The sequence below is a fragment of the Polypterus senegalus genome, unplaced genomic scaffold (assembly GCF_016835505.1).
Source record: "Polypterus senegalus isolate Bchr_013 unplaced genomic scaffold, ASM1683550v1 scaffold_1071, whole genome shotgun sequence".
In the NCBI taxonomy this organism is placed as follows: Eukaryota; Metazoa; Chordata; class Cladistia; order Polypteriformes; family Polypteridae; genus Polypterus; species Polypterus senegalus.
In genome coordinates, this window is record NW_024378110.1 from 18,441 (window position 1) to 26,774 (window position 8,334).

Below are 8,334 nucleotides of genomic sequence, written 5' to 3' on the forward strand. Positions count from 1 at the left end.
TTGAATGCCTTAATCAGATCGGATATCTCGGGCTAGAGAAAGGAACTTAAAAACTCTTTGTCAAAACAGGTTTTTCCAAAGCCCTCACCCTCACCCTCACCTCCAAACCTAACCCCACTACTATGAATAATTTCCAAGTTTATTCTCAAGTGCGTGCGTGCGTGCGTGCATGCGCGCACTCGTGTGTAGGCGCATGAGCGAGCGCATGTGTGATATAATATAAGATGTAGCATTTATATCCATCTATCTGTGTGTACGACGATTAATGTACAAATTCATAGGACTGAAGCAAACAATATTAGCTTTTTCATACCAAACGGGCTTTACAATCAAGTAGTTTTGTCTCGGCGTCGAAAATTCAAACAGAGCCTCTTCTCTGAGAATACTCAGGCATGGTTTAAAAGCGCCAGGCCGGTTGTGTTTCAGCTCTGTAGTAAGAGGTCGGTATAGCGAATGCTTAATAGACATAAGGCAACTGTGTTTTCATTCATTTCGCTAAATGATCATACTAGCAGGTGTTAAATAATGTTTTTCCCCAACTCTTTGCAACTCCGTGGAACTGGTAAACAGATGACAGTTTAGCTGATAATATACCACCGTACACGTAGGTTCTGTTGTAGTGTGCTGTGAGTTTGGGGTGATCCCTTGTTGATCCACTCTTAATATGTTTTTTAATCTCCTCTGTGACTTAGTATTTGTACATTTTACTTTTTACTATCTTATATTTGTGATAGGGCGAGTCAATGTTACATTTTGGAATAATAATATCTATTTTAACTCTGCCCCTGACTATGATCCCTGCACAAACCCTGGTCCTTTGACTCGTATTCAAGACGTTTGCAGACACTTGTTGACTCTTGGAATCACAGTTCAAACTTACGTCCCTTGACCCTGAATGCTACTAAAACCAAGGATGCTTTTTCACAAACAGAGGGAAAAAGCAGTTTTCAATAACATCCGTCCTATGTCCCCTGGACTACCTAAAAGAAAGAATAAAACCTCATAGTTTTAGTAAAATTTTAATCCTTGTGCTAACGCCTATAATAGATGTAATGTAACTATTCACTAAAAACATTTTCCATCCTGATTGGCCTAACGTGCCCAAAACCTACTCATCAGCCCTGTAGTGTACAGGTTACTATAACCTCCTATAACCGTTCTTATTTTCAGGGTCTCATAACTGCTGTAAAATGAAAGGCTATTACCAAGCATTCACAGAATTTCTAAAACTTTGTATTATACAAAGCCCCCTGACTACCAAAGTGGTTATAACCTGTTGATGAAAATGCTGTTTTAAATTAAAGCCTGAACAAGATAACTGTTTTCTAATCATCATATAAAATGCTTAGTAAATAAAGAGAGACTAAATACAATTTATAACAAAATGGAACACCGATGGACGGCTGAATAAACAAGGGAATCTAACTTAGCTTGAAATGCCGCAGAGTGTTTTACCAATAAAACCCTACAACAGTGGCTCTCAAACTCTGGGCTGACCACGCTAGGGGGCGCGAAGTAACAAAAAGGGGGCTCGAAGATGTGAAAAAAAGAAAACAAGAATCGAAAATATGAAAAATACATCTATTGAACCCAAAACAAATTGACTTAAACTACCTTCTGATACAGAAAAATAAATATAGAGATAGATAAATGTCGATACAAGTAGGTATAATAAAATATGCAAATAAAGTGTCAGGAGAATAAAATCTGATTTTTTCATGATTAGCAGGCCAAAGAACTGGCCATTTGAGAAAAATAATCGTACATTTGTGTTGTAAGCAGAATCTGAATGACTTGGGCCGGCAAGAAAAGATATAGGATAAAAGATATCAGATGTCTCCGGTTCCTTTAGGGACTTTATACTGGCTATTCTCATTTAAAAGGAGTACAGAAATTAAGTTCTATGCTATGTTTGGGGTGGATGTGATCAGAAAGGCACTGATGCTTCCAAAGAACTCTTTGGAAACAAGGCTTTTTCTTATAAAGTTTTAAAATCGGACCTTTACAAAGATGCTTTTAGACGCTTTATTTTCTAAAGATGCTTTATTTTCATGTTAAAGCAACCGGTCGTTTTACTTGGCTACTGAACATGTATTTTTGTTCACTAATGCTTTAGTGTTTCATTAAGAATTACCGAATATCTGATCATTAGTTTAAGAAGAAAGAGTAATTAGCTCTGCTATTTTGTGAGCTATACAAGCGTGCTGAGCGGTTGGCTCCCATTTACGAGGTCACTAGCACGAGCTAAAGCTGCTGATTTTAAAAACATGATTTTAGTTCGATGAACTTCGGAGGGGCAAAAAAGGGCTACTTACAACCCCTGCCTCTAGTTAAACCAGCACACCTCACTACGGCCTCCTGTGCATTCTTCTAAATCTCCGTTTAAACTCACAAGTATATTTACAGAGTTTTCCTTTGTCCAAAGGCTCCTAGGTGATAGAAATGAGCTCAGCAAAACACTAAAATCACTGATCGCAGCAAATCCTAAAACACACGTGGAATCTGTCTCTCTTGTGCGGTGTGGGGTTACTTTTAAAAATAACTTCATTATATTATACATACAAAATGAATAACCAAACATGTTATATAGTGTAAGGGACGGCAGGTATGGGCCGGCATCTCGACATGTACAGGACCTTGTTCATTAGCCTGGGTGCAAGCCCCTATTAAACCTGAGGCCACAGAAGGAATAGAGAGCTTTTACAGGCAGAAGTGTTAAAAAGAGACACAAGGCGTTTGTAGCACGAGACTGCTCCATGTCTTTAAACGTGATAAATCAAACGTTAAGGTTTGTACATGACATAATCCTAACAAATTCCTGAGACTACCAGCCGTTGAGCTCTCTGAGGGTCACCCAGCGGGGGGTGGGTGATCGAAACGGGCAGGCTCAGTTGTTTGCAAGCGAATTCACAGAGTCCTTCCTCCGATTGGGGTGCTTACTGAACCTGAATTTACTTTCTGTGTGTAGAAAGAGAGCAGGGGCTGATCGCAGGGGGTCGGCTAAAAGCTGACTGGGTCTGCCACTTGGTCTTTCTCTCTGGGAAATCAGCTTCATTGCTAAAACTGTTTTTTACTCAGAGTCCGTCACTGGGAAACCTGATTTAGCTGAAGTGTGAAATCGGCCCCTGCTGGAACCATCAGCCCCTCCCTGAGCCATGCGGGCCGCTTGCTTCCACAAGATGTTTCCTTAGGGTCAGCTGAAGATACCTGTATTTAAAATGTGGGGTGAGTTTGAAGAGAAAAAGGCTTGTTTTAGATCGATTGTTATACAAATTATATTAAGTAATATAATTACAAATTATACAGCCCAGGCTAGATTTGTTAGACGTCTCAAACGTGATTTAAAAGGGAACTACTGCCTATTATTTAACTAGGTGTGATTTTTAAAGGGCTGAACTAGCAGTTATCTCAAGCTTTACAAGCTAATCTTTAAAAATCCCTTAACTTTAAAAGATCCATCCGTCATGGGCAGAGGTCTGCGGTGCTCACACTTTATTTTATTTTATGACCCTGTGTATTTGACCTATAATCTTCTCTTGCCTGTCATGGAGCTCTGTCTAATTACCTGATGTTACAGGAATTGGGAAGTGATGAACTATTTTGGTAAGAATATGTTTTAAGGTCTACATAAGTAAGAGTATAAAGGGGAAAAGTGTCACCCTAGGGCCCTCCCATGACAAAACACAAATTATAATTGGGCTTTTCTGTTTTTAACTTTTTAATTAAAAATAGTAAAATGATTTCTAATTATCATTTGTGTTAATAGAAATATTTTCAGTTTTTTGAGTAGACAGAAAATATCAAAATTCTGTGCTTTTACATGCACGTACAAAACTGGGATAAGGTAGAAAACCTGCTTTCTTATAAATCTCCGTTGAAATGCACAAGTGTATTTAGAGAGGTTTCTTTTGTCAAAAGGCTCCTAGGTGATAGAAATGAGCTGAGCAAAACAAACATGAAATCCGTCTCTCTTGACCAGTGTAGTGATACTTCATTATATTATACTTACAAAAAGAGTAACCAAACATGCTATATAGTGTAAGGGATGACAGGCATGGGCCGGCCTCTCGAAAGTACAGTATATGGTTCATTACTCAGCCAGGAGGACAATGTAATTAAGGAAATGAGGGTTTTGCTCTTTTTTAGTAAGTGTCTTTTGTCTGATTTTAGACAGACCCCGGAAAAATAAACCCTAAGGTTAAGCTCTGTATATAGGTGAACATTTTTGACATCAGCCACCAATCAGTCCAGGCTAGACGTCTCAGACGTGATTTAAAAGGGAACTGCGGCCTATTATTTAACTAGATGTGATTTTTAAAGGGCTGAACTGGCAGTTATCTCAAGCTTTACAAGCTAATCTTTAAAAATCCCTTAACTTTAAAAGATCCATCGACAGAGGGTGTGCGTGGTCTCGAGCCCGCTGACATATGGGGGTAGGGGAGTTTACAGACAGCTGCTGACAAGCGGGCGATCTCAGGGGCGATCACGCCCACGCTGCAGCAGGGGCTGTCTCAGCCCAGTCTGCGCTGAGAGAGAGAGAGAGAGAGAGAGAGACAGAGCACACAGGTCTGCGTCCTTTCTCTATTTAGATCCGAATATTGTTGCAGCCAGACCTTGAGTTGCCCAGATAAGGGATGGTCCTAAACTCCCTTAAAAGAGATGAAAAAATGACATAAGCAGCTTCAAAGTGCCTTTCTTTACTCCCGAGAAGGACCTCAAAAGAATTCCTCAGCGGCGTGGGAGTCATCCTATGAGTTGCACAGCTCAAGGATGCAAGCATTCCTGCCGGAACCTAAACTTCACTTTAAAAAGAGAAGTTTTTTTTTGGACTCAAGGGGGATGGATGCTCGAACCGGGCGAGCTCAGTTGTTTGCAAGCGAACTCACAGAGTCCTCCCATACCTGACTTTACTTTGTGTGTGTGTGTGTTGAGAGAGAGACAGAGCACACAGGCCTGCTTGCAAGGGGTCGGCTAATAGCTCGGCTGCTTGATTTCTTTCTGAGAAACCTGCTTCATTGCTAAGAATGTTTTTACTGCAGAGTCTGTCACTGAGAAACCTGATTCAATGTTGGTTGAGGAATTTCTGTGAGATGGAAAAGGATTGGCCTGTAAGTGATAAAGCAAAGATAAGATAGATATTTTAATGGCGTGTTCATATTAAAATCATAGATAGAACCGAGAACAAAATGCTTAGCTTTTTAGGCTTTCGCAGGAGTGTGGGGACCGGGAAGTGTGGGCTATGGTTAAATGCGGCCTGACTCAGACCGTGTCTTCCAGCTGACAGTTTGTTGTCTGTGTGAGGGACAAAAAAGCAGCTCGACTTAGAGAGGCCAAGATGAGATAGAGATTTTAATTTCGTGAACGTGCTGGGACTGGTGCAGGGCGACTTGGGGCATGTCTGAGCGGTCAGGACAGGCCCCGGCCTGTCTGGGCTTGTGCCAGAGAATGGGGCCAGGCAGCCCCCGGGCATGTCTGAGCTTGTGCTAGAGAAAGGGCGGGGGCCAAGGCAGCCCCCGGGCATGTCTGAGCTAGTCAGGACAGGCCCCGGGCATGTCTGAGCTTGTCAAGGTAAAGGCTGTCACTTGCCCGGGCTTGTCTTTCGGGAGAGGGGGCGGGGAGTTCAAGGAGGGGTAGACATCCATCAAACTGCCCTTGAAAGTTTCCTGGGCAGGCAGATGGGTGTGGGGTGGGAGCGGGTTCAAACAGGGGGCAGACATCCATCAAAACCCCTTGACAGAAAGGGAACCAATCAGAGGCCAGGGAGGGTTCAAGGAGGGGGCAGACATCCATCAAAGCCCCCTTGACAGTTTCCTGAACCAATCTGGGGCCGGGGAGGGTTCAAGGCGGAGTCTGGGCGGGGACAGGGGCCTTCAACCAACCGCCAGGGGCGGTGCCAAAGGGGAGGAGAGAGGTCACGTGAGGGGCCGGACTTTCCGGAGTGACGTCATCAGGAGGCGATGGGGCGGGACTTCCGGTCTTGGGTCAGCGGGGCGGGACTTCCGGTATGACGTCATAGGGGGCGGGGCTTAAAGGCCATTAATCATCTTGATTGACAGCTCTAATTGCGATTTTGACAGTATGTACCTGCCTATAACTACGCACACAGATGTCTGATGTTTGACTGAATTCATCAAATGTCTGCCTGCTATCAACAGCCCTGTAGGATCAGCAATGGCGGCTCAGCCCAGTGGATGAGGAGCTCAGATTGCGTTGGGCTTTGACTCCAGCAGTCCCAAGACTAGTAAAGGAGAGCACAGAGGCCTTGGCATTTCTTGACGACTCTCCATCAGAGTTCTGGCTTTGAAAAACCCAACATGACATGAAGTTATCAATAGGTCGCCTCACAGCCTCAAACACTTGGGCACCGTGCTGGTAGTCTGAGCTTCTTGGTGTCTGCACGCCTTTTGTACGGAGGGAATAATAAAGACAATCTGGATGGGCAACGGTGATCTGGGGGGGTTCACAGGGTGGGATTTGGGCTAAAGCAGCTCCTTCATATTTTGGGAAGTGCGCTGGGAGTCAGTGTATTAACATTTACATCATTTTTCCCTCCTCAGTCAGTTAATCCAAAGCCAGGATCCAACCTGAGGTGCACGATTGCCAGGGTGATGAACTATAGTTGTGTGCAGACGCCTCTGAAGCACTTCAGGTAGACACTCTGCTTATTTAATATCAGTAGAGAGGGAACTGAAAGAAGACACAAGGCAAGGGGCAGAGAATCAACGCCAAGTTCTTACTTTCATATTAGAAAGATGGGGTGATATGACTTTTAAATGTATGTTTCTTTGTCCTGATATTGGACACAAACGATGACTTTTTAGGTTTAACACTGTTACTTCTCAACAGAATGTTTCCAGCACAGAATAATAACACCATAATTGCACAAGTTTGCATGAGCTGAAGACCTGATCTTTCACAGTTTGTGATTTGACTGCAATTTCTTTGTGTTCTTCTTCCAAGGCAAATTAGATCCGATGTGAATTGCCTTTCTTCCTCAGTTGGCCTCGTCCCCACCCTGTAGACGTGTCCCACCCTGACTGATCCGCTATATAAGGAGGTGTTGCTGTTGATCAGAACAGACGTCTTTGTGCCAACCCCACCATGAGACTCACCGCCTTCCTGCTTCTGCTGTGCCTGTGCTCTGCACTAATGACTTCTGTGAGTTCTGACCTGTGATTTAGATTCACAAATATGTCTACGAAACCTTTTTTTATTTTGCATGTTCCCTGTTGGTATATTTCTTATCCTTTCTTTTAAGCAGCAGGTCATCTGAAATGTATTTTCCAGTTACTAACACCTCATTATACTTTTCATCTTACTTTTCAGAAATGTGCTCTTGCAGGTGGAGGTGAGGAAGACAAAATTGATTTCAATGATATAGATCATCTACAAAAGTCTGAAGATAACAGTGAGTAGAATGGAGAATGTGCTGCTCAAGAATATTTCTCAGATCTTTCCCTGATTACTCTGGTTTGTGGGAGGCTCATCACAACTTATCCACTTGCCATCTCTAATTTAAACTAAAGTAGAGATGAACTACTCAAACTAACTGAATCATTTTCTTCCCTTGAAACTAAGATAGTAGAGAATCTTTATGCTTTGCATTTCCCAGTAACCACAAGGATCCACGTGAGATAAATTTTGTCAGCAATCATTTTACACAAATAGTCAAGTCTGTGACTGCGTGCCTCCTGATTTTTGTCTGTGTGTCCTGTGCGTCTGTGCACATCGACTGTTCAGGCATCAGACAACAAAACATGGACGTGTTCACAGAGGAAGGGAGTGCAGTGCCGTTCGCACAATGGCATACAGAACAGGGGGTACATCCTCTGTCCTTGACTTGTGTCCACAGAGCTCCGTGTCCATTCAGTTTTAGAGCAGAAATCTAATTTATCCACTACATTTGTAGGCCCAGTGCAGGAAAACAAAGATCTAGAAGTGAGTTGTGGTTAGAAAAGACAATAGTCAGCCATTCACTGAACAACAAGCTCTTCTTTATAATAATAAAGAATAATAAAGTCTTTACTGAATGGTGGAACTCAAAGAGTCTGTTGTAGGCATTTACTGGAGCTACTGAGTGATAAATTAATGGATAAAGTTGATGAAGACATGAAACAGGTTCCTGCATGTTGAGTTCACAGATTGGTAGAGAAAATCCAAAGTCGTGTGATAGATGGAGTCAGCAGGGCTGATTTTGTATCCGTAGCCATCAATGAATCAACAAACAACACAAACTCTGCGTTTATGTCGGATTTTTTGGAGGTTTGAGATCCCTGAGCAGCTGCTCTTTTCACTTTAAGTGTCTCTTTTGAACTATTTGTGCTTAACACAAAC

The 8,334-nt window shown here is 42.6% G+C and overlaps 1 long non-coding RNA gene across 1 annotated transcript; it reads left to right on the forward strand.

Annotated features, from left to right (window-relative positions):
• The first annotated feature begins 6,594 nt into the window (after positions 1-6,594).
• On the forward strand, positions 6,595-7,408 carry LOC120519552. Its single transcript, XR_005631573.1, has 3 exons — positions 6,595-6,649; positions 6,961-7,158; positions 7,327-7,408. It is a non-coding gene; the product is annotated as an uncharacterized LOC120519552 (long non-coding RNA).
• The last annotated feature ends 926 nt before the right edge of the window (positions 7,409-8,334 follow it).